Here is a 26812-nt window from a genome sequence, read left to right on the forward strand (position 1 = left end):
TTGCAGATTGTTTTTTGCTCTGAGACCCCGTTCCTCTGGTGACCCCATTCAGCAGGTGAAGATTGTTATTTCTTTGCTGCGTGGCGACCCGCAGGACTGGGCATTCTCCCTTGAGCCATGAAATCCTGCATTGCTCAATATTGACGCATTTTTTCAAGCGCTCGGATTGCTGTATGGCGAGCCTAATTCTGTGGATCAGGCAGAAAAAACTTTGCTGGCTCTGTGTCAGGGTCAGGAAGCAGCAGAAGTATACTGCCAGAAATTTAGAAAGTGGTCTGTGCTCACAAAATGGAATGAGTATGCCCTGGCAGCGATTTTCAGAAAGGGTCTTTCTGAAGCCCTTAAAGATGTTATGGTGGGGTTTCCCACGCCTGCTGGTCTGAATGAGTCAATGTCTTTGGCCATTCAGATTGATCAGCGCCTGCGCGAGCGCAAGGTTGTGCACCATATGGCAGTGCCCTCTGAGCAGAGTCCTGAGCCTATGCAATGTGATAGGATTTTGACTAGAGCAGAAAGGCAGAAATTCAGACATCAGAATGGCCTGTGTTTTTACTGTCGTGATTCTGCTCATGCTATTTCTGATTGCCCTAAGCGTACTAAGAGGGTCCCTAGGTCTGTTACCATTAGTACTGTACAGCCTAAATTTCTTTTGTCTGTTACCCTGATTTGCTCATTGTCGTCCTTTTCTGTTATGGCATTTGTGGATTCTGGTGCTGCCCTGAACTTAATGGACTTAGAATTTGCCAAGCGCTGTGGTTTTTCCTTGGAGCCTTTGTGGAGTCCTATTCCCTTAAGGGGGATTGATGCTACGCCATTGGCCAAGAATAAACCCCAGTACTGGACACAGTTGACCATGCACATGGCTCCAGCACATCAGGAAAATATTTGCTTTTTGGTGTTGCATAATTTGCATGATGTTGTTGTGCTGGGTTTTCCATGGTTACAGGTACATAATCCAGTGCTAGATTGGAGATCTATGTCTGTAACTGGTTGGGGTTGTCAGGGGATACATAGTGATATTCCTTTGATGTCCATTTCCTCGTCCCCTTCTTCTGATGTTCCTGAGTTTTTGTCGGATTTCCAGGATATATTTGATGAGCCCAAGTCCAGTTCCCTGCCTCCTCATAGGGACTGCGATTGTGCCATTAATTTGATTCCTGGCTGTAAGTTCCCTAAGGGCCGACTTTTCAATCTGTCCGTGCCAGAGCATGCCGCTATGCGGAGTTATGTAAAGGAGTCCTTGGAGAAAGGGCATATTCGCCCGTCTTCGTCACCGTTGGGAGCGGGATTTTTTTTTGGGATGGTTCCTTGAGACCCTGTATAGATTATCGCCTTCTCAATAAGATCACGGTCAAATTCCAGTACCCTTTACCTTTGCTTTCTGATTTTTTTGCTCGGATTAAGGGTGCCAGTTGGTTTACTAAAATCGACCTTCGAGGGGCGTATAATCTCGTGCGTATTAAACAAGGTGATGAATGGAAAACAGCATTTAATACGCCCGAAGGCCATTTTGAATATCTTGTGATGCCATTCGGGCTCTCTAATGCTCCATCGGTATTTCAGTCCTTTATGCATGATATCTTCCGGAATTATCTGGATAAATTCATGATTGTGTATTTGGGTGATATTTTGTTTTTTTCCGATGACTGGGAGTCTCATGTGAAGCAGGTTAGGATGGTATTTCAGGTTCTTCGTGCTAATGCATTGTTTGTGAAAGGGTCTAAGTGCCTCTTTGGAGTTCAGAAAGTTTCTTTTTTGGGTTTCATTTTTTCTCCCTCGGCTATTGAAATGGACCCTGTTAAAGTCCAGGCCATTCATGATTGGACTCAACCCACATCTGTAAAGAGCCTTCAAAAATTTTTGGGCTTTGCTAATTTTTATCGCCGCTTTATTGCTAATTTTTCTAGTGTGGTAAAGCCTCTGACCGATTTGACGAAGAAAGGTGCTGATGTGATGAATTGGTCCTCTGCGGCTGTTGAAGCCTTTCAGGAGCTTAAACGTCGTTTTACTTCTGCCCCTGTGTTGCGTCAGCCAGATGTTTCTCTCCCTTTTCAGGTTGAGGTTGATGCTTCTGAGATTGGGGCAGGGGCCGTTTTGTCTCAGAGAAATTCTGATGGCTCTTTGATGAAACCATGTGCTTTCTTCTCCAGAAAGTTTTCGCCTGCTGAGCGTAATTATGATGTCGGCAATCGGGAGTTGTTGGCTATGAAGTGGGCATTTGAGGAGTGGCGACATTGGCTTGAGGGAGCCAAGCATCGCGTGGTGGTCTTGACTGATCATAAAAATTTGATTTACCTCGAGTCTGCTAAGCGGTTGAATCCTAGACAAACTCGGTGGTCTCTGTTTTTCTCCCGTTTTGATTTTGTGGTCTCGTATATTCCGGGATCTAAGAATGTGAAGGCTGATGCCCTTTCCAGGAGTTTTTTGCCTGATTCTCCGGGAGTTCTTGAGCCGGCTGGGATTCTCAAGGAGGGGGTGATTCTTTCTGCCATCTCCCCTGATTTGCGGCGGGTACTTCAGGAGTTTCAGGCTGATAAACCTGACCGCTGTCCAGTGGGGAAACTGTTTGTTCCTGATAGATGGACTAGTAGGGTAATTTCTGAGGTTCATTGTTCGGTGTTGGCTGGTCACCCTGGGATTTTCGGTACCAGAGATTTGGTGGCTAGGTCCTTTTGGTGGCCTTCCTTGTCGCGGGATGTGTGTTCGTTTGTGCAGTCCTGTGGGACCTTTGCTCGGGCTAAGCCTTGCTGTTCCCGTGCCAGTGGGTTGCTTTTGCCTTTGCCTATTCCTGAGAGGCCCTGGATGCATATTTCCATGGATTTTATTTCTGATCTTCCTGTTTCTCTGAAAATGTCTGTCATCTGGGTGGTTTGTGACCGGTTTTCTAAGATGGTCCATTTGGTACCGTTGCCTAAGTTGCCTTCCTCCTCTGATTTGGTTCCATTGTTTTTTCAGCATGTGGTTCGTTTGCATGGTATTCCGGAGAATATTGTGTCTGACAGAGGTTCCCAGTTTGTTTCTAGGTTTTGGCGGTCCTTTTGTGCTAGAATGGGCATTGATTTGTCTTTTTCTTCAGCATTCCATCCTCAGACAAATGGCCAAAATGAGCGAACCAATCAGACCTTGGAAACCTATTTGAGATGCTTCGTGTCTGCTGATCAGGATGATTGGGTGACCTTTTTGCCGTTGTCCGAGTTTGCCCTTAATAATCGGGCTAGTTCTGCTACCTTGGTTTCGCCTTTCTTTTGTAACTTTGGTTTTCATCCTCGTTTTTCTTCAGGGCAGCTTGAGCCTTCTGACTGTCCTGGTGTGGATTCTGTGGTGGACAGGTTGCAGCAAATTTGGACTCATGTGGTGGACAATTTGACGTTGTCTCAGGAAAAGGCTCAACGTTTTGCTAACCGTTGTCGGTGTGTTGGTCCCCGGCTTCGTGTGGGGGATTTGGTCTGGTTGTCTTCTCGTCATGTTCCTATGAAGGTTTCTTCCCCTAAGTTCAAGCCTCGCTTTATTGGGCCTTATAAGATTTCTGAAATTATCAATCCGGTGTCCTTTCGTTTGGCCCTTCCAGCTTCTTTTTCCATTCATAATGTGTTCCATAGATCCTTGTTGCGGAGATATGTGGTACCTATGGTTCCCTTCGTTGATCCTCTTGCTCCGGTGTTGGTTGAGGGGGAATTGGAATATTTGGTGGAGAAGATTTTGGATTCTCGTTTTTCAAGAAGGAAGCTTCAGTATCTGGTCAAGTGGAAGGGTTATGGACAGGAGGATAATTCTTGGGTTGTTGCCTCCGATGTTCATGCTGCCGATTTGGTTCGTGCTTTCCATTTGGCTCATCCTGATCAGCCTGGGAGCTCTGGTGAGGGTTCGGTGACCCCTCCTCAAGGGGGGGTACTGTTGTGAATTCCGTTCTGGAGCTCCCTCCTGTGGTTGCTAATGGTATTTTTGGGAGTTCTGCCCTTGGGCTCCCTCTGGTGGTTTCGAGTGGAACTGCTGCTCCTTTAGGTAGCTGTAGCAGCTGCCATCACTGATCGCCTTGCTTGGGTTTGTTATTTAAACCTGCTCTGGGCTTTAGTTCATGCCAGCTGTCAATGTCTTAGGTTGGATTTTGTTCTCTCCTTGGATTTCTCATATGGCCTGTCCTTGTCAGCAAAAGATAAGTTTCTGCTAGTTCTTGTTTGTCCATTTGCTTTGGACTTATTGTTTTTGCAAATATGTCTCTTTTTGTCCAGCTTGTCACTATGTCATATTCAGGCTAGTTGGAAGCTCTGGGAAGCAGATTTGCCCCTCCACACCGTGAGTCGGTGTGGAGTTCATTTTTGTAAACTCTGCGTGGATTTTTGTAGTTTTTAATACTGACCGCACAGTATCCTTTTTTCTCTGTCTATCAAGTTTAGTATTGGCCTCCTTTGCTGAAAACTGATTTCATTTCTGTGTATTTCATTTCCCTCTTCACTCACAGTCAATATTTGTGGGGGGCTATCTTTCCTTTGGGGGTCTTCTCTGAGGCAAGGTAGCTTTCTATTTCCTTCTTTAGGGGTAGTTAATTCTTAGGCTGTGAAGAGGTGTCTAGGGAGAGTCAGGAACATCCCACGGCTATTACTAGTGTTGTTGTAAGGATTAGGGATTGCGGTCAGTAGAGATACCACCTCCTCAGAGCTCGACCCATGTTGCGTTTTAGCCATCAGGTCATATCAGTGTGGCCTTTAAACCACCAGGTCATAACACCACCCCCTACCATCAAGGTGATAATGGGATCCAAACCCTAACCCTACCCCTAACCCTAGCCCTAGGGATCCTAGGGATCCATAGGAATTGGCTATTATGTTGACCTGGTGACCAGGACATTCTTCTAATAAAAAGCTTTGTTCAATGTGGACACCCCAAGATATACGGTATTGCTATAGAGTACTAAAAATATAAACTCGTAGAGTATTGACTGTCATATAGGGTTAGGGGTAGGGTTAGGGTTAGGGTTTGTATCCCTTTATCACCTTGATGGTGGGGGGTGGCTTGTCAGGGTTAGGGTTAGGGGTAGGGTTAGGGTTAGGGGTAGGGTTAGGGTTTTCTTGTTTTTTCTTGTGTTTAGGGTTAGGGTTAGGGTTTTCTTGTTTTTTCTTGTGTTCTCTTGTGTTTTTCTATAAAAACGCATGTGTTTTTAGCGCACGCAAACGCATGTGCTTAAAAACGCATGCGTTTACATAGACAGCAATGCATTTTTTTGCGACGAATAAACGCATGCGTTTTTTTGCGGCAAAAAAACGCCGCTAGAAATTACTACAGGTTGCATTTCTGCAAATGAATGCACGCGTCAAAAACCGCATGCGTTGCCGAAAACGCGTCAAAACGCATGCTAAAAAAACGCATGCGTTTTTAATGTTAAGTATAGAAAAAAAACGCATGCGTTTTTTAGCGCTAAAACGCTGCGGATCAAAACGCAAGTGTGAAACCAGCCTTATTCCAAGATTAAACAAATAAAACCAAAGTCTCTCCATTAGTATTTATAAACCAATACACATATATACAAAATATGACAAATATGCATATATAGAATCGGGCTTCAACAGAAGACTCTTCCAGTATACAAGAGGCCACCACCCTCTTATATGAGCAGTACTTGGCACAATATACAGTATTTGAATTACTATTTACAGACAAAAGACAGCATCTTATTCATTTAGCAATCTACCCAGTTCAGTGTTACAGTGGCTTGCAAAAGTATTCCCCCTCATGCCAATGCTTGTGTTTTGTTGCCTCACAACCTGGAATTTCAATGCTTTTTTGAGGGTTTGCATCAGTTCATGTTAAAAACTAGTGTTGAGCGATACCGTCCGATACTTGAAAGTATCGGTATCGGAAAGTATCGGCCGATACCGGCAAAGTATCGGATCCAATCCGATACCGATACCCGATACCAATACAAGTCAATGGGACTCAAGTATCGGACGGTATTCCTGATGGTTCTCAGGGTCTGAAGGAGAGGAAACTCTCCTTCAGGCCCTGGGATCCATATTAATGTGTAAAAGAAAGAATAAGAATTAAAATAAAAAATATTGCTATACTCACCTCTCCGACGCAGCCTGCACCTTACCGAGGGAAGCGGCAGCGTTCTTTGTTTAAAATTCGCGCTTTTCTTTCCTTACGTGAAGTCCCGGCTTGTGATTGGTCGCATGCCGCCCATGTGGCGGCGACGCAACCAATCACAGCAAGCCGTGACGTAATTTCAGGTCATTCAGTATTTTAAAATTACGCTCCGGCTTTGTGATTGGTTGCGTCGCAGTCACATGGGCGACGCAACCAATCACAGCAAGCCGTGACGTAATTTCAGGTCCTTAAGGATTTTAAAATTACGTCCCGGCTTTGTGATTGGTTGCGTCGCAGTCACATGGGCGATGCAACCAATCACAAGCCGTGACGTCACGGGAGGCTGGACACGCGCGCATTTTAAAATGGGCGCGTGTCCAGCCTCCCGTGACGTCCCGGCTTGTGATTGGTTGCGGCGCGGTCAACCAATCACAAGCCGGGAGGCTGGACACGCGCGCATTTTAAAATGGGCGCGTGTCAAGCCTCCCGTGACGTCCCGGCTTGTGATTGGTTGCGGCGCGGTCAAACAATCACAAGCCGGGAAGCCATTTTAAAATGCGCGCGTGTCCAGCCTCCCGGCTTGTGATTGGTTGACCGCGCCGCAACCAATCACAAGCCGGGACGTCACGGGAGGCTGGACACGCGCCCATTTTAAAATGCGCGCGTGTCCAGCCTCCCGGCTTGTGATTGGTTGACCGCGCCGCAACCAATCACAAGCCGGGACGTCACGGGAGGCTGGACACGCGCCCATTTTAAAATGCGCGCGTGTCCAGCCTCCCGTGACGTCACGGCTTGTGATTGGTTGCGTCGCCCATGTGACTGCGACGCAACCAATCACAAAGCCGGGACGTAATTTTAAAATCCTTAAGGACCTGAAATTACGTCACGGCTTGCTGTGATTGGTTGCGTCGCCCATGTGACTGCGATGCAACCAATCACAAAGCCGGAGCGTAATTTTAAAATACTGAATGACCTGAAATTACGTCACGGCTTGCTGTGATTGGTTGCGTCGCCGCCACATGGGCGGCATGCGACCAATCACAAGCCGGGACTTCACGTAAGGAAAGAAAAGCGCGAATTTTAAACAAAGAACGCTGCCGCTTCCCTCGGTAAGGTGCAGGCTGCGTCGGAGAGGTGAGTATAGCAATATTTTTTATTTTAATTCTCTCTTTTACACATTTTTACATTAATGTTGTTTCGATACCGATACCCGATACCACAAAAGTATCGGATCTCGGTATCGGAATTCCGATACCCGCAAGTATCGGCCGATACCCGATACTTGCGGTATCGGAATACTCAACACTATTAAAAACATAACTACAACTGTGAACATTTGGTTTTCTTTGTTTGTGAAGCAAAGAGCAAATAGGACAAAATTACCATAAACTTCAGTTTGCATAACTATTTATCCACCTGAAGAAAGTACTTTGTAGAGCCGTCTTTTGCAGAAATTACCACTGCAAATCAGTTTGGGTAAATCACTATGATATTCCCACATCTTGCCACAAGAATTTTTGCTCATTTCTCAAGGCAAAACTGCTCCAACTCCTTCTAGTTAGATGGTTTCCTCTGGTGAACAGCAATCTTCAAGTCTGACCACAGATTCTCATTTGGATTAATGTCTGGGCTTTGACTAGACCACTCCAAAACATTTACACGCTTACCCTTAAGCTACTAAGGTGTTGCTTTAGCAGTATATTTTGGGCTATTGTCTTATTGGAAGGTGAGCCTTCATCCCAATCTCAAATCAATGACAGACGGAAACAGGTTTTGCTCAAAAATATCCCTGTATTTTGAATCATCCATCTTCCCCTCATCTCAGATGATTTTCCCTGTCTCTGCTACTGAAAAACATCCTCACAGCAAGATGCTGCCACCACTATGTTTCACTGTGGGGATGGTGCTCTTGGGGTGTTGAGCTGTGTTGGTTTGATGCCACTCATAGTGTTTACCTTTGTGGCCAAAGAGATACATTTTGGTCTCTTCTGACCGCAGCACCTTACTCCATACATTTGGCGAGTCTCCCACATGTCTTTTGGCAAACTCAAATGAGCCTTACAATTTTTGTGTGCAAGTAAAGGCTTTTTTTCTGGCCACTCTTCCAAAAAGGACACATTTATGGAGTGTACGACTTATTGTGGTCATATGGACAGATATTCCTGTCTCTGTTAGGGAACTCTCAGCCCCTTCATAGTTACATTTGGTGCATCTCTGATTAATGTCCTACTTTCCGGGGATGAGAGTTTTGGTGGGTGGCCTTCTGTTGGCAGATTTGTTGTGGTACCATGTTCTTTCCATTTCATGATAATGGATTTGTGGTGTTCCAGGGATCATCAGAGATTGGGATTTATTACCCAACTCTGACTTTTCTTCTCAACAACTTTGTCCCTGACTTGTTTGTAGATGTCATTGATCTTCATGATGTTGTTTTGGCTAGTGGTGCCTCTTGCTTAACGGTGTTGCAGCCTCTGTGGCTTTCAGAAAACGTGTATTTACTGACAGACTATGTGACACTTATATTGCACACAGGGGGACTTCCTGTCATTAAGCATGTGACAAATGAAGGTAATTGCTTGCACCAGAGATTTTTAGGGGTTTCATAGCAAAAGGGTTGAATACATACATGCCTATGTATTTTTATTTATTTGATTCCATAAATTTAATTTTTGCCTATATTTTTCTTACTTCATTTCATCAACTTAGACTACTTAGTGCTGATGCATCACACACAAATCGGATTACAAGAGTATTTAAACACAGGTTGTAATTTATAAAAACAGATAAAAAGCCAAGGGGGGTGTGTGAATACTTTCGCAAGCCACTGCATATAAAATTGTGATTGAGGATAATGTCACCTTTGCATGTAGATGAAAAGTGGGCCCCTAGTGTTTATTACTGGTGGGTCCTTGGCTCCTCAGTCCGACACTGCATAAATACTGCTAGATCCCTCAAAATTGAAGAAATAGAACCAAAAGTGAACCCATATAGCAGTATAGACACTAGTGGATCCCCAGACAATACTTGTATCAATAGATATAGTCAAATATAAATCCGTGTAAAAGCAACCTCTCAGTATATTATATCAAAGTCAATGAAGTGTATAAACATGGGCCATATATCTAGGCAAAGATCCAACAGATTTGGACACACCTCGAATGTATAATTAAAAAAACATAAATTGAAAAAAGGATGCAATGTAGCAATTAATTAAAGGGGAAAAATAAGGAGTACAAGAAGGTTCTAATAGCGATGTATGTCTAAAAACCCAAATAAAACAATAAATGTATGACTGTTAGATAGCGTTGAGCATTCCGATACTGCAAATATCGGGTATCGGCCGATATTTGCTGTATCGGAATTACGATACCAAGTTCCGATATTTTTGCGATATCGGAATCGGAAGTGTGCGGTGCGTATGGTTCCCAGGGTCTGGAGGAGAGGAGACTCTCCTTCAGGCCCTGGGATCCATATTCATGTAAAAAATAAATAATAAAAATAAAAAATATTGATATACTCACCCCTCCGGCAGACCCTGGTGCTTAGCGGTGCCTCCATTCCTAAGAATGCAGGGAGTGAATGACCTTCGATGACGTTGCGGCTTGTGATTGGTCGTGTGAGCGGTCACATGAGCGGTCACGCGACCAATCACAAGCCGCGACGTCATCGAAGGTCCTTCACTCTGCATTCTTAGGAACGGAGGCAGACGCTTGGACCAGTGAGAGCCGGGGCCGTCAGAGGGGTGAGTATATCAATATTTTTTATTTTTATTCTTTATTTTATACATAAATATGGATCCCAGGGCCTGAAGGAGAGTTTCCTCTCCTTCAGACCCTGGGAACCATTCCGATATTTTGTGTCCCATTGATATGCATTGGTATCGGGTATCGGTATCGGCAATATCCGATATTTTTTGGATATCGGCCGATCCAATCCGATACCGATACCTTTGCATATCGGAAGGTATCGCTCAACACTACTGTTAGAGCATGTAATGGAGCTTAGGGTATTTAGGGATCTAACAGTATTTATCATAGTGGAAGTGGAGTTCTGTGCCCATTAGTGATCCAACCATGGGCCCATCCATCTGGTCCATCAAAAGTCCCTTTTATCTTATCAGTCTATAAAACCTTTGAAAAATCTGTCTTCAGATATTTATTGGTCCAGTCTTGATGTTTACGCTTCGGTGTCTTTTTCAGTGGTGGTTGGGTTTCAGTCTCTCTACCTCAGCCATGTTTTGAGCACTGAGCACCTTGTACTGTTGGGCTCCAGGGTTGTTGGAGTTCTAGAATATGACAGTACTGGTAGATAATGGCTTAATGGTTGTTAGGGCTAGCGGAATGCACCAAATAATTAGAAAGATAGAGTAAGGTGCGTTCGCAGCCCGGCGTTTTGGGCTCCAGGGATGTTGGAGTTCTAGAATATGACAGTACTGGTAGATAAAGGCTTAATGGTTGTTAGGGCTAGCGGAATGCACAAAATAATTAGAAAGATAGAGTAAGGTGAGTTCGCAGCCCGGGGTCTACCGTGCAGAGATGGAACCTGCTGCTAAGTAATGACGGACTATATGGCGGTACAATATGGATTCACACACGGGTTAACTTCACCCAGCATGAAGAAAGCAAACCCTGTTGCGTCACAGGGCCACGGTACCGCACAAAGAACGCAAGCAAGGAGTCACAGAACTCTACCCCTAGACTCGGGATTAGAGTACAACTAGACCTCCTGCACTCGACACCGCAACTGGAGTGTCAGCGCAACCAAAATAATAATTTAGATGCACAGGAGTGCATGCGGTGCCACTCTGGTGGATGCCACTAACCACCTAGGCTTGGGTAAGGAAAGCGCTGTGAAAGCGCAAGGCACCGCACTGGCGGTCACAGCAATCTGACGCTGTATTGTATGTCACGTGCTGATGACTAAGTCAGGCGCTAGATAGCAATCATCCACCTTACGCAAGCAGTCATACACAAGGGAGGGGGTAATTAATGAACGACTTCCACACATCAACACACACATGTTTACAAGTGTACACTAGCGCACGGCCGTGCGGCCATGCAAACCTTTTATAGCTGCACCAAGTACAAGACCTTCCCAGAAGGACCAATAGGAGGCTGCCACAGAAGTTGAGCACCTTCAGGACCTTCCTAGAGGACCAATGGGATTTGCTGCAGTATCTAAGCATGTGACCCTTGATCTCCAACGAGAGATCTTGCCCTGGGCATGCTCAGAAGGGGAAAAGCAGGACTTAGTCCCAAAAATGTCTGCTCGCCGCTGCCCAGTACTGGCTACAATGGCAGAAGCTGGAAAAGCAGCAGTAATCCTTTGCACAGAGTCAGACTGAGCAAGACATAGGGACCAACATCTCCACCGAGCAGGCTCCACCGTGGCAGGAGAAGAATGGGAGACCACAGCAGAGATTGTTTGAGATTCCCCCTGTGCAGAGGTGGGAACTCAACACCCAACACTGGTCGCTTCACATTTAATTATTCTCCCATATTTAGCAGTTCATGTGTGACTTTTTCCTCAGCATGTTATTGCAACTTGGTTAACTATTTGCAGCACAACATTAGATGCTCGTGTGATCCCTCCCCATTATTGTTGAAATTTGAAGAGTGCTGCATCCATCCAAAAGACTTTTAACAATTTTTGACTTGTAAGTTAAAGCGAACCAGTCACCAGTTTTTTAATATCCCAACAAAGGCCACCACCTTTTTTTGCATTTCACAAATGATTACATTGCCTCCTGACTTCCACTGTACACCCTAAAAATAACATTTGATTTGGTCCCGCTCTGTATTTAACCCCTTACTGACGTCGGACGGGATAGTACGTCGGATGTCAGCTCCCCTGCTTTGATGCAGGGCTCCGCGGTGAGCCCGTATCAAAGCCGGGACATGTCAGCTGTTTTGAACAGCTGACATGTGCCCACAATAGCGGCGGGTGAAATCGCGATTCACCTGCCGCTATTAACTAGTTAAATGCCGCTGTCAAACGCAGACAGCGGCATTTAACTACCGCATCCGGCCTGGCGGCTGGAAATGACGGCATCGCCGACCCCGTCACATGATCGGAGGTCGGCGATGCTTCTCCATTGTAACCATAGAGGTCCTTGAGACCTCTATGGTTACTGATTGCCGGTAGCTGTGAGCGCCACCCTGTGGTCGGCGCTCACAGCACACCTGATTTTCTACTACATAGCAGCGAACAGCAGATCGCTGCTATGTAGCAGAGGCGATCGTGCTGTGCCTGCTTCTAGCCTCCCATGGAGGCTATTGAAGCATGGCAAAAATAAAAAAAAAAAGTTAAAAAAAATGTGAAAAAAAAAAACAAAACATAAAAGTTTCAATCACCCCCCTTTCGCCCCAATCAAAATAAATCAATTAAAAAAAATCAAATCTACACATATTTGGTATCGCCACGTTCAGAATCGCCTGATCTATCAATAAAAAAAAGCATTAACCTGATCGCTAAACGGCGTAACGAGAAAAAAAATTGAAAAGCCAGAATTACGTTTTTTTGGTCGCCGCGACATTGCATTAAAATGCAATAACGGGCGATCAAAAGAACGTATCTGCACCGAATTGGAATCATTAAAAACGCCAGCTCGGCACGCAAAAAATAAGCCCTCAACCGACCCCAGATCATGAAAAATGGAGACGCTACGAGTATCGGAAAATGGCGCAATTTTTTTATTTATTTTTTTAGCAAAGTTTGGAATTTTTTTCACCACTTAGGTAAAAAATAACCTAGTCATGTTAGGTGTCTATGAACTCGTAATGACCTGGAGAATCATAATGGCAGATCAGTTTTAGCATTTAGTGAACCTAGCAAAAAAGCCAAGCAAAAAACAAGTGTGGGATTGCACTGTTTTTGCAATTTCACCGCACTTGGAATTTTTTTCCTGTTTTCTAGTACACGACATGGTAAAACCAATGATGTTGTTCAAAAGTACAACTCGTCCCGCAAAAAATAAGCCCTCACGGAAAAACGAAAAATCCCACGGTCATGAAGGAGTTAAATTAGACTGATTAGGTCCGATGAGTGTCCTCCTTGTGGCATCTGTTCCTCCTCTCTGCTAGCAAAAGTCGCCCTCCGGCCCTGATTGATGTAAATAACATATCCTGAGTCATCCACATAGCTGAATGAAGTCTCATGTCTGCACAGTAGTAAAACATTGGTGAAAGATTCCCTTTAAATCTCTTTTTTGGCCCATTTTGCCTAAGAAAAACAAGCTGCCTGAAAATTCTGCACACCTTGATAAAGGACATTGTATCCTTAGACCATACCCCCCTCATTACAGAAATACACATTACCTTTACTTCATACAATAAGCATTAAAATTTATAAAGCATGTAGTTGGAAAATCAGCATAAAATTAGGAAATGGGCAAAATACTCAATTGTACACATGGCTGTAAGAGGTAGATGTTGGCTGAATATCAAAGCCATCATCTGCCGGAAACTTGAGATGTCACTGAATTGCAGCTAGGGAGTAAATTTGTCTACTTGGTTGTGACTAGATATAAAATTTTACAGTTTCTTACTGTAATAATTTATAATTAAACTTCTCATCATTTTATATCTTACATTGTAAGTATATTCCTGGGCTAATGTTGAACTAGAACCACTTACCATTTTTTGTGTGTGGTGGAGTGAGACTTTGGTACTGATTCATCAACCCGTTTTTCCAGAAATTTGGTGTAAACCTGTTTAAAATGTTGCAACACTTTTTCAATTTTGTGGATCCTTCATCACTACTAGTGTTCAAAATTCCAGTCTTGATGAACTAAGTTAGGCACGGGAACTTCATCAGAACCCCATGATAAAAAAAGCTTAAAGAGATCTTAAATATTTAACTTAGTCTTAAAATAAAATTGTACAGTATCGTGCTTTGCACTATATTTCTTACAACAAACTGTCTTTTCTTTCATTTTCCAATTTGCTCTACCTTCATGCCTTTTATTACCCTTTCGTTTATCACTTATGTATTCTTCTTAATTTCTGACAAGACATACTTGTTCATCAAAATCACATCATATTTACTATATTAATGCAATTGGCAACTTAATGTTCCTGCTGACTCACGTTCTCAGAAAATCTGGCTTCACTTACAAATGAGAGACAAATACTTTTTAGACCTTATTGAAAATAAAGCCAATGAAATATTAACTACGTTTTAGTGCTGAGAATATTTTAACAATCTTTTAGTAATGTTGCTAATGGGAATGATAACTGTGCAAAAACTTGATGTATGCCAAGTAAATGCAAGGCATGAAGAACAGCAAGGAAATCTATAGATATTTGGGCACACAAACAATCGCAACAGTATACAGATATTACCCTGGTGTTAGGAGGTGAGTTCCCGCCACTGCACAGGGGGAATCTCAAGCCATGTCTGCTGTGGTCTCCCATTCTGCATCAGCCACAGTGGAGCCTGCTCAGCAGAGACGTCAGTCCCAGTGTCTCGCTCAGTCTGATATTGTACAAAGGGTTGCTGCTTTCTTTCCAGGCTCTGCTATTGTACCCTTTACTGGTTTGTGGCAAGCAGGCTTTTCTGGAACTAAGTCCTGCTTTGCACACACTGAGCATGCCCATCTCCTCTCATTGGAGGTCGGGGTCACACACTCAGGCCCTGTAGCAGCTCCCATTGGTCCTCCAGGAAGGTCCTGTAGAGCTGCAACTATAAAACATCCGCAGGTCCGCACGGCCATGCGCTAGTGTCAATTTATGTATGAGCTCAGCGCCAGTGTGGTCGTGTTTGTATGCAGTCAGGGACCTGGCTGAAATAAGCCCCTAGAATGCTGGCACCTCCATTGAGGAGTTTCGTGTGTGTGTATTCAGGGACCCGGCTGAAATAAGCTCCTAGAATGCTGGCACCTCTGGTGAGGAGTTTCATGTGAGTGGATACAGGGCTGGCGTATAGCCATTAGAATTCCGGCTCCACCGGAGAGGAGCTGCGTGTTTGCATTTGACTGCATGACCACTATCTGCTCTACTAAGTAGCTGTGTTCCTCTGTGAGCTAAACAGGGCACACCGTTCTCTTTGCTAACAGACTCTGTGAACTAACAGAGTTTGTTTATACTACTATATTGTACCACCATATCTATTAGCAGGTTCTTTCCTGCACGGTGGATCCCGGGTTGCGAACGCACCTACTACTTCTAATAAATATATATTTGGTGCGTTCCGCCAACCCTAACACCTGGTTACGTAGAAATTGAGGATCTCGCTGTGGCAAGAAAAGTGTTTTTATAAGTAGGCAATGTAATAAGACATAAATTTAGTAATTTTAACAATTAAATAAGTTTACCCCAGTAAAGATAATGGGGCTTTATTACTGTGCTACATGTCAAAAATCTGGCTTAATTTGTTCTGAAACATCTATTTTTTTATGCCTTACACAGTATTTATTATGTATTTTAGACATAATATTGGACAAGGACATGCAGCTTGTTAAAAAGAATATGGTGATAGAGCTACCCTAATTCATGATTGATTTGCTCGCAATGTCTTTACTGAGACAACTCTTTTACAATTGATTTAGTAGGAGAACAGTCATAAAGGAAAATGCACAGACAGGTATAAAAAAGTCTATCTATGTCAATGTCTTTACTGAGACAACTCTTTTACAATGGATCTAGAACAGTCATGAAGCAAAACGCATAAAAAAGTATATACAGACACCCCTAAGACACCAAAAGACACATTCTAAGCCTAGCATTCATGCAACTGTTGCTACTCCAGATAAAAGTTCAGTATTGTCTGGTGAGCAAGCACAAATGGTTACACCAGAACGACCCCTAAAAGGTTTTCTATTATTACTCTAAAAGACAGAAAAAAGAAGAGCGGCACTCCCATAGAGTAGTGTATTTGTCAAGTGAAAAAAGTCATTCCACCCAGAGTAAGTGTTCTTCCAAGCTCAGACCCTCCTGGGAGCTGATGAATTCCTAGGTGGGCCCCTTATCATGACTGTGCCCCTTCCTTCACATTTGGCACATGATAGGTAGTTACAATAGCTTACGTTACCCCATCCACAGGCACAGGAAGACTTGGGTTCCCAGGATGCAAGGGGTCCTAGTAATGTCCAGTGAATGCTTCTCCATCCCCTGCTGCGTAGAACAGAAGACCCCAGACAAAGTTCCCCAGATTTGCTAGAAATAACAATTTTAAGCTGCATTTACACGACTTTGTGACCCACCAAACCGATGTCTGATTTTATTATTGGACAGCACTCAGACTCATAGAGTAGAATGAATGTAATGAATGCACATCCATAAAAATCACAGATCCAAGAGTGAGATCCGTGTGACTCAGAGCATGTTCTTTTCTGATTAAATTCTGCAACTCCTCCCAGCAATTTATAAAGCAGGAGACTGGGATGCAGAGCACAATATTCAATATACAATAATATCACAGTTGTTATCAACGCACTATAACTCTTGCAGAGGGATGTCACTACTTTACATATATTTATATGTATATTTTGAAAGCAATGTCTACGGTCTTAAGGGTACCACTACAATGATCCCCTTTATTTAGTTGGCCCTACCGGTGGTTTCTGGTTCTTCACGCTAGGACGCAAGTCATTTTGGATGCAAGTCAATGCTCTCTGTGCCTCTCGCACTCTGGACTGACCCCTCCCTGTACCGTACATCAGTAATGGAAGTAACGGCCTGGCACATTGCGCCTCTCATTGAGCTAAGTTTCTTTATGAATCTTTGGTGCTTGACTGACGATGGCTGTCTCCCGGATCTGGAGAGAAGAGGGCTAAGCACTGGATCTTCACTAGTATCATCAGGGTTCAGTATCTTGACAGGCATAGTCTGGACTCCGAGTCTTGCTCAGCGTAGATCCGGTCTTTGGGTCTTGACCAGCATAGTCATAGTCATACCTGCAAGCAGAACAAATTCGGAAGAAAAAAGACTAGACCAATGATGGTATGCACACCCATGAATCGTACAAAAAATCAACCAATTTTATTAACACCTCAAAAAAGACACACATAGAATAAAACCACTTAAAAATGCCTGAATACAGGACCAATAGCCCTCACCCCTAGGTACAAAATACATAATACAGCATAACCATAATATGAATTAGTATTGCCAATCCAAATGAAATAATATACCTGGTTATATGTATACAGAAATATATATATATAGTCTCATGTTCCCGGGTATGATGTCTCAAACGGCGTAAAGATATGCCAACATATTGTATAATACATGCAAGGCAAAAAGAATTAAATGGGAACATACAATTCACTAAAGTCACACATGGATATAATAATAATCCCATATATTGAACATACCAAAATTGGTTGATTTTTTGTACGATTCATGGGTGTGCATACCATCATTGGTCTAGTCTTTTCTTCCTAATTTGTTTAGTTTCTTACAGACCAGGTTTTGCACCCTGCTTCAGCATTTATACAGGGGTGCACCCCTTATACCTATATTCTCAGAACCTGCAAGCAGAAAGCACTCTGCTGGCACACTTTTCCTGCTGCGGCCGGTCACTCTGGCCGCAGCGTCTTCTCCTGTACACGTCTGCACTTCTCTCTATCCTGGCCCCAAACCTGCTTCAGTTTTGGTGCAAAGGACTTTTATATCTAAGAATTCTGCCATGCAAGGGACTGAAATTCATACCTATCATTTCAAATCACACAGGCCCATGCTGTCCTCGCCCCCAAGCACCAGATGGGTATATATTACTAATATTACCTTGCCTGGAGGAAATCAACATTTTCTGTAAGACCAATATTTTTAATAATATCAATAATATTGCTATATAAGATTAAATAATTATAATATCAAATTAATAATATTGCAGTATTACAGACAAATACCAACAAACCATAACCAAATATTACCACATATACAGAATTGATACCACCATACTGATCATTAAAGTATACAATACATCAAAAAAGCAAAGAAATGCTGCCTAGGCTAATGGCAAAGCTTCAAAACAATAAATATATCAAAAAGAGAACATGGAAGCAGATGGCCATAAAATTACAAAATTTTATTAGAACATTTAAAAAGACAGTAAATACAGTAGGAGATGTAAAAAAGTGGGGATAGGATTAAGCAAAAAAAGCAAACCACCAGAAAGGTAATAAATTGCAATGTTGTTAAATATGCAAAAAAATTAAACAGTAGATATCTATAGTAAGTATATGTCATGCGCTAAAAATTTTTTATTGTAGAAGAAATGTGATTTGAAGAACCCCCCAAAAAGGGGAGCTTCTTACTATGTGATCAGTGCCGTAAAACGACATAACGTATAAATAACAAAAAGGTGATGTACGCATGAAAAATATTCCAGATGTTAACCAGACAATGCATATGCCCTTGAATAAATAGTATCCCTAAGGTGTGGAAAAATACCCAGTGAGAAGGCCATTTAAATAAATAAACAGGGATGGAAGAGAGTACCTCTTTGTATTAAATAAACAAGACCCAGTGGTTCAAATGAATATATAATTCCCTGAATAGTTGACAGCCTAAGTATGGGATAGTGCACATATGAAAGTTGTTTTGGACGGCATCAGAAGGAAAACATACTGTGTTATTATCTGCGGGTGGTAGCTTCAACCCGACGCGCGTTTCGCGTGTAGCTTCGTCTGCGGGGAAGACGAAGCTACACGCGAAACGCGCGAAAAGTGTCAGTAACCTCAATACCACAAATATGTGGAAACATGTGCGACCAAGCACGCGGTGTAGTTACAAAAACACACTGAAGACCTAGGCCAACCTACAGTGGCATCTACCACCTCTTCAGCTCGTGTTGTTGCCTCTTCCTCCAGCTCACACACAGCTGGTTCGGCTTCCTCACAGGATCGCCATGGAAGAACCTCTGGCACTGTTGTCCACAGACCCAGTGTAATTCCACCCACAGCACCACGTTCCCAGTCATCCTCACACTCCCAGCCCAGTCTACAGCCATCGGTAGCACAGGCATGGGAGAAAAGGCGGCCATTCTCAGCAAACCACCCCGAGCACAGGCTCTGAATGCTGGCATTGCAAAACTACTGTCCCTTAAAATGCTGTCATTCAGGCTGGTGGAGACTGACACCTTCCGTAACTTGATGGCATTGGCAGTCCCACAATACAATGTGCCCAGCCAGGCAAGTCGTCCCTGCCCTGCAAAAGCATGTGGAGGGAAACATTAAACATGCGCTACTGAACGCCGTCAGTAGCAAGGTCCACATCACCACCGATGCGTGGACCAGTCACCATGGACAGGGGCAATACCTTTCCCTCACTGCTTATTGGGTAAATGTTGTGGAGCCGGGTACAGATTGTGCGAGTGGCGCAGGACGTGTTCTGCCAACTCCAAGGATTGCAGGAATCCAGTCTGTACACATTGACTCCTCCTCATAATCAAGTTCCTCTGAATCATCGCTGCAGGAGCCGTCACAGTCCACCTCCACATGGACCCATGAACGTTTACCTGTTACGACCGATATGAACACAGCCATGGCCAAACGTCAACAGACTGTATTGAAATTAATTTCTTTGGGGAATTGAAGCCACACAGCGCAGGAGCTCTGGAATGCCATCAAGCAGGAGAGTGACGTGTGGTTTGTGCCAGCGAATCTCCAGCCAGGCATGGTAGTGTGTGACAATGGCCAAAATCTGGTGGCAGCTCTGGCCCTAGACAAACTCACTCACATCCCATGTCTGGCACATGTACTCAACTTGGTCATTCAGAGTTTTTTGAGGGACTATCCGGATCTTGATGCACTGCTGCACAAGGTCCGCCTAGAGTGTGCTCACTTGCGTCGTTCCAGCATGGCAAGATTGCGCATTGCAGCTCTCCAGCGCCGATTCCGCCTTCCGGAACATCGCATCATATGTGACCTACCCACCAGGTGGAATTCCACGTTACATATGTTGGAGCGGTTGTGTGAGCAGCAGCCAGCAGTAATGGAGTACCAGCTGCATCAGGCGCAAAGAAGTCACACTCCACACTGTTCAGACTTCACAACCACTGAGTGGGCCACTATGAAGGATGTCTGCCAGGTTTTGCGTGCCTTCGATGATTCCACGTGGATGGCGAGTGCAAATGATGCACTAATCAGCATGATTGTCCCCCTTATCTGCCTGCTTGAAAGAACAATGCAAGCGCTAAAGGATGATGTTGTGGAAGAGGTGGAGGATGAGGAGTCACCAATTACATCTGCTTCTGGACAGTCAGCGCAACGTGATTCCTCACAAAGGCCTAGGCAGGGGACACTTTGTGAGAAGGATGAGGAGGAGTCAATGGAGGAGGAAGGCATCTGTCCAGAGGAGGGAGTTACACAATTCTCCAGTAGTCAGTGTGTAGAGTGAGGGTGAGGTGATGCAGAGCAGGCAGAGATCACGTCTCAAGCAGGGGACAGCGTTTCTTGGCCAGTTGGCAGTCTGCAGCACATGGTTGATTTCATGCTGCAGTGCCTGAGAAACGACCGCCGCATTGCCCACATTCTCAACATGGCTGATTATTGGGTGTACACCCTCCTAGATCCTCACTTCCAGGACAACTTACAAAGCCTCATAACGCCGTTGAACCGGGAGCGTAAAATGTGGGAGTACGAAGACACACTGGTGAATTCCATCATCTTCTCCAGTCCAACTGAGAGCAGTGCTGCTAGTGCTTTACAAAGCAGCTCAGTGCGTCGAAGCAGTGGAGGAAGCTCTGCACAAAGAGGGAGCAGAAGCAGTGCCTCAGTGCAAGGCAAGACCAGTATGGCCCAACTGTGGCACAGTTTTGTGTGCCCGCCACAAATGTCTACACCATCACAGACGGCTCCAGTCAGCAGGAGGCAACGGTTCCGTAAGATGGTTCCGTAAGATGGTGACAGACTACATGTCTTGCCCTCTCAGTGTACTCCCAGACGGCTTTTTCCCCTTCAAGTTTTGGGTCTCTAAGCTGGATACATGGCCAGAGCTTAGCCAGTATGCATTGGAGGTGCTGGCTTGCCCTGCTGCTAGTGCATTATCGGAACGCATCTTTAGTGCCGCAGATGGTGTACTAATAGACCGTCGCATGCGACTATCCTCTGATAACGTTGACCAGCTTACTTTTCTGAAAATGAACAAGGCCTGGATCTTGCAGGAATTTGCCACTTCTCTTCCAGATTAAATAATTGGTTGGCTACAGTATCCAGGTCTCCTGTTGTGTTCATGTTTCTACCACCTGAACTGTAATCCCTGGGCTCCAACACCACCAGTTGTGCCATCTGCACAGTCAACACATGACCCAGTGTTATTGGGTTTCAGTAACGTCAGCTGATCCCCAGCTGTGGATCCGGCAATGTGTCCTGCTACCTCCACGCTGACAAATACAACAGAAATTAAAGGGAACCTGACCCCCCAGGCACTTATTACTGAAAGAGTCACCTTGTGCAGCAGTAATGCTGCACAAGGAAAAGATGGCTCTTTTAGTTATGCTCCTTGTACTCGCTGAACTTAACACTTCTAAAACGTGTCCCCTCATACCGTTAAACCGTCCCGGAGGTGGGACTTTCCTTCATAATGAGACGCAACACAGCCGTCATTCCTTCCCCCTTGGCGGCGTGAGCCGCCTCCTCAGCGTTGTTTTAATCTGTCCTGAAGCCTGCGCTGTTATGTTAAACCTTGGTCATGCGCAGTTAGTGCTGCCAGTCTTCTGACATCATTTGGTGTCAGGCTGGCTGCGCCTGTGCGGCTGAGCTTACCGAGATCCCGCCTCGCACTGTCTTCTGATTTATTCACACTGCGGGGCTGGGATTCATGGGCATGCACAGTGCATATCTTCACCTCAGGCTCTCACTCATCTCCCTCCGACTTCTTCAAACTGTGTGCCGTCAGCTGATCCCTATTCGAATGCCACTGCCATGATGACGCACAGTCTGAAGAAGCCGGAAGGAGATGAGTTAGAGAGGCGAAGATATGCTCTGCGCAAGGCCATGAATCCCAGCCCCGCAGTGTAAATAAAACGGAAGACACTGCGGGGTCTGATCTCAAATGAAGTCAGAAGATGGGCAGCGCTAACTGCGCAAGGCCAAGGGATAACATAACAGCGCAGACTCCGGTACACAAACAAACAATGCCCAGGAGGGTGCACGCGGCGCCAAGGGGGTATGAATGACAGCTGTGCTGCGTCTCATTAAGAAGGAAAGTACCTCCTCTGGGACGATTTCCCGGTATGAGGGGCCCAATTTTATAAGTGTTTCGTTCAGCGTGTGCAAGGAGCATAATTAAAGAGCCACCTTCTCCTTGTGCAGCATTACTGCTGCACAAGATGGCTCTTCTAGTTGCTAATGCCTGGGGGGGTTAAATGTTCCCTTTCAACTTGCTCCAATTAGGCCTCAGCCTACACTCTGCTTCTCCTTTATTCCCTGGGCTCCAACACTGCCAGTTGCTGCTCAGAAGAGTCTTTGGCACGGGTACTCCCTCCTGCCCAGCCCGGTTCCAGCACGCCAGCTGTTTCCGGGTAGTGTCAAGGTCACTTTGCCTCCAATACATTGTCCTGTCGTGTTGCGGTCGGGTTAGCCGACTCTATGGTGGCTGCAGTTTAGGTGCTTCCTATGTGGGCAGTGGAAACTGGCAATCAAGGCTGGTTCCGTAGTGCCAATAAGACAAGCTTCCCCTGTAGGACTGTGGATTTTCGGCAACTACAGCCGGCTCGCGGCCTAGCAACTTTTGTTTTTACTGTGGACCGTCTGCTGCCTATCTGAGTTCCAGCATCATTAGCTGGTTCTGAGGAAGACAATCTTGAATAGGTCCCCCTGGTTCCAGTACCGTCAGCTGGTTCCAGGCAGAGCCTTTGGATTAGGTGCCTCCTTCTGGGTATCCGAGTTCCACCAACGTCAGGTGGTCCTTGGTAGTGCTTTCTGGCATGAGTACCTCCTGCTTAGTAACCGGGTTCCAGTAACGTCAGCTGGTCCTTGGTAGTTCCATTGGCTCTTGTACCTTCGGCTACTCATCCGGGTTCCAGTACCGTCTGCTGGTTCTCGGCAGTGTCTTTGGCTCTTGTACCTTCTGCTCCCCATCCTGGTTCCAGTACCATCAGCTGGTTCCGGGAAGAGCCTTTGGCTTAGGTGCCTCCTACTAGGTATCCGAGTTCCACCAACGTCAGGTGGTCCTTGGTAGTGCTTTCTGGCACGGGTACCACCTGCTTAGTAACCAAGTTCCAGTACCGTCAGCTGGTCCTCGGTAGTTCTATTGGCTCTTTGACCTTCGGGTAGCCATCCGGGTTCCAGTACCATCAGCTGGTTCTCGGCATTTCCTCAGCCTTCTTGTACCTTCTGCTACATTTCCAAGTTCAAGACCCTAAAGACGACGACCCTGAAGACCACCCCTAAGATGACGACCCCAGAGACAACGACCCCTGAGATGACAACCCTGGAGACGACGACCCTGAAGACCACCCCAGAGACGACGACCCTGGAGACGACGACCCTGGAGACGATGACCCTGAAGACCGAGAAGCAGAAGAACAAGAAGCTGCAGAACAAAGAGCAGAAGAACATTAAGCATAAGACTAAAAATCAGAGCAAAAGATATTATCTAAATTATAAGCAGAAGAAGACTAAGCAGTGAATGGGGGTGAGTCCGTTCCTCCTTGTGGTGCCCCTGGAAAAAACCTGCTGCTGCAGGCCAAACTGAACGCGGACAAATCCTGTTGTAACTCTTTTGTGACAGGAAGAACGGAAGGTGTAATCTTCAAACTTTAATAGATAACAACTACAGGAATGCCTGTCACAAATAAGAATATGATGAAGAAGTAGAATATGAAGAAGAATAATAGTTTAATAAAAAGAATATGAAGAATGTAACAAAAAAGAATAATAGGAAGAAGGTGAAGAAGAAGATGAATAAGGTAAAGAAGTTGATGTAAAAGATGCTGCTGCTGAGGATGATGAAGAAGAAAGTGTCGGAGAATTAAAAAAGAAGGTGAAGAGCATGGAATTAGTGAAACATCAATATCTGACAAAATATAAAAAATCTTAACATAGTCAATATCTTTGTAACTCCGAACGCCTTAATTTTTTTTTTAATTCCTGCTATTCCATTTCATTGGGCTAAACCTCTATGACTTTAATGTCTCCTCCACGTCCCCCAATACATCCTACATTATTCTTAGTTGTTTTCCTTCATGTAGAATGAACCTACAAAGAAAGAAATGGTTTATTTTAATTCCGATATTTTGGTCCCATTGACTTGCATTGGTATCGGGTATCGGTATCGGCGATATCCGTTATTTTTTGAATATCGGCCGATCCAATCCGATACCGATACTTTTCAATATCAGAAGGTATCGCTCAACACTACGCATGACATATACTTACTATAGATATCTACTGTTTAATTTTTTTGCATATTTAACAACATTGCAATTTATTATCTTTGTGGTGGTTTGCTTTTTTTGCATAATCCTACCCCCAATTTTTTACATCTCCTACTGTATTTACTGTCTTTTTAAATGTTCTAATAAAATTTTGTAATTTTATGGCCATCTGCTTCCATGTTCTCTTTTTGATATATTGATCATTAAAGGAGCTGAAGTTAAAGTATATGTAACTTCAGACTTCTGAATCCTCATAGCGCACACTGTGAGGATTGTCCACCGCCAGCATTGGGAGCGTCCATCATGTGACTGCAAGTATGCCATTTTCACACCTCCAGCCATATTCCGACTAATGCTAATTTCACTTGTATTGAGCGAGGCTGTGCACATCTAGTTAGCACGTGACAAAACTTTGACTAGGCCACTACAAAGTCTTGATTTTGTTTTTATTAAGTCATTCAGAGGTAGACTTTCTGGTGTGTTTTGGATCATTATCCTGCTGCATAACTCAAGCGTGCTTCAGCTTGATGTCAAAAACAGATGGAAAAGACATTTTCTTTCAGGATTTTTTGATAGACAACAGAATTCATGGTTTCAGTTACCACAACAAGTCTTCCAGGTCCTGAAGCAGCAAAACAGCCCCAAACTATAACACTACCGCCACCATATTTTACTGTTGGTATGATGTTCATTTTCTGAAATGCTTTTACTTTTATGCCAGATTTCATTTCAAATTTTGTCTCGTCAGTCCAGAGTATTCTCCCAGTCTTGGAGATAATCAAGATGTTTTATGGCAAAACTGAGACAAGATGCTGTTATTGCTCAGCAGTGGTTTTCATCTTGGAATTCTGCCATGCAGGCCATTGTTGCCCAGTCTCTTTCTTATGGTGGAGTCATCAACACTGACCTTAACTAAGGCAAGTGAGGCCTCCAGTTTTATGGATCTTGTTGTGGGGTTTTCTGTGACCTCTTGGATGAGTCGTCGCTGCACTCGTCTGGTAATTTTGGCTATGCGGTCACTCCTAAGAAGGTTCACTATTGTTCCATGTTTTTGCTATTTGTAAATAAAAGCTCTCACTGTGATTTTGTGGAATCCCAGAGCTTCAGAAATGGCCTTATGTACTTTTCCAGACTGATAGATCTCATTTACTTTGTTTTTCATTTGTTCTATAATTTCTTTGGATCGTGACATAATGTTTACCTTTTGAAGATCTTTTGGTCTACTTATCTTTGTCAGGCAGGTCCTGTTTAAGTGATTTCTTGATTGAGAAGAGATGTAGTGTGAGGGGCGGAGCCAGGACCGTAGTCATGGCCGAGAGCATATGCGTAGTTGTACCCTGGTCTCCTATCACATGAATACAGTTCTCATTACTCAGCATACCTGTGTCTTCTCTCACTGTACCATCAGGGTCTTCTCTGCATTGCTGGAAACTTTCTGTAATCGGTTTCGCATGAATTGAGACACAGTCCATTGCAACTTTTAGCTGAACAACTTTACAGACTTCAGGAAACAGTACATCCATTTCCGTTACAATATTAATACTATGTGTCAAGCAGTACATGTCTTCCACTTTTCCTTCACTCTTGTAACTGTCACACAGCATGTACCCAGGATGGACCATATCTTCCCTGTCCAGACTAACTTTGCTTGGTAGTTCCCTCAGCTGTTTTGCATCATCGGATCTGAGGGCATCTGCCTGTGCTATAAGCTGCCACATGGCGAGCGACCTGCCCATCTGTACTGCTGTCACTTCTGTTGTCTATGCTGCTTACTAAAGATCCTGGATGGCTGGGCTATCTTCCTTGAACATTACGGGGTCCACTGTTTTGTCTTGGGCATTAAGCCCATCTGGACTGTCAGGGCACTCAGGTTTCCTGAGCTTTTCAGCTCCCAGGCTACACTGAACTCAAAAACAGATAGCTTTCTGACTCACAGTGGCCTCTTCTACATTAACTAGGACGAACACTGCTGGAAAAAGCCAAAGACTGTGGAGTTCAGTGAATCCCGCCGGAAGTTAATGGGCGGCCCCAGAAGCAGATTCTCCTGGGAGACAGCGGGACGGGAGGATGCGTCGCAGGACAGGTAAGTATAATTATAATGTTATTATTGTATATAATTATAATGTTAATAATGTTTATTATTCATTTTATGCTTTGTTTTACAGGCCCTGGACCTGAACTGGACCCAAACTGTAACATGGAATACCGTGTGCAGGACCTTGTGACCGGTACAGGTCCAGAACTTTACAGTTCGGGTTTGCCCATCCCTAAAAACCACCATTTGAATAACGCAACAAAAATAAGCCCTTTGAATATAGCAGTGTCATATAAACCAGAGCCTAGAGTGTCCAAAAAAATCAGAAAATCAAATATCATACCCAAGAAAAAAATGCTGCACAGATGTCCC

General features: G+C 44.4%; 1 long non-coding RNA gene across 1 annotated transcript in view; it reads left to right on the forward strand.

Annotated features, from left to right (window-relative positions):
• LOC143788915 (uncharacterized) overlaps positions 1-26489 on the forward strand; it is a 40226-nt gene extending 13737 nt beyond the window's left edge. The window contains exon 3 of the long non-coding RNA XR_013218749.1: positions 26364-26489. This is a non-coding gene — a long non-coding RNA (uncharacterized LOC143788915). The remainder of the gene's footprint in view (positions 1-26363) is intronic.
• The last annotated feature ends 323 nt before the right edge of the window (positions 26490-26812 follow it).

The sequence above is a fragment of the Ranitomeya variabilis genome, chromosome 8, assembly GCF_051348905.1.
Source record: "Ranitomeya variabilis isolate aRanVar5 chromosome 8, aRanVar5.hap1, whole genome shotgun sequence".
Lineage (NCBI taxonomy): Eukaryota > Metazoa > Chordata > Amphibia > Anura > Dendrobatidae > Ranitomeya > Ranitomeya variabilis.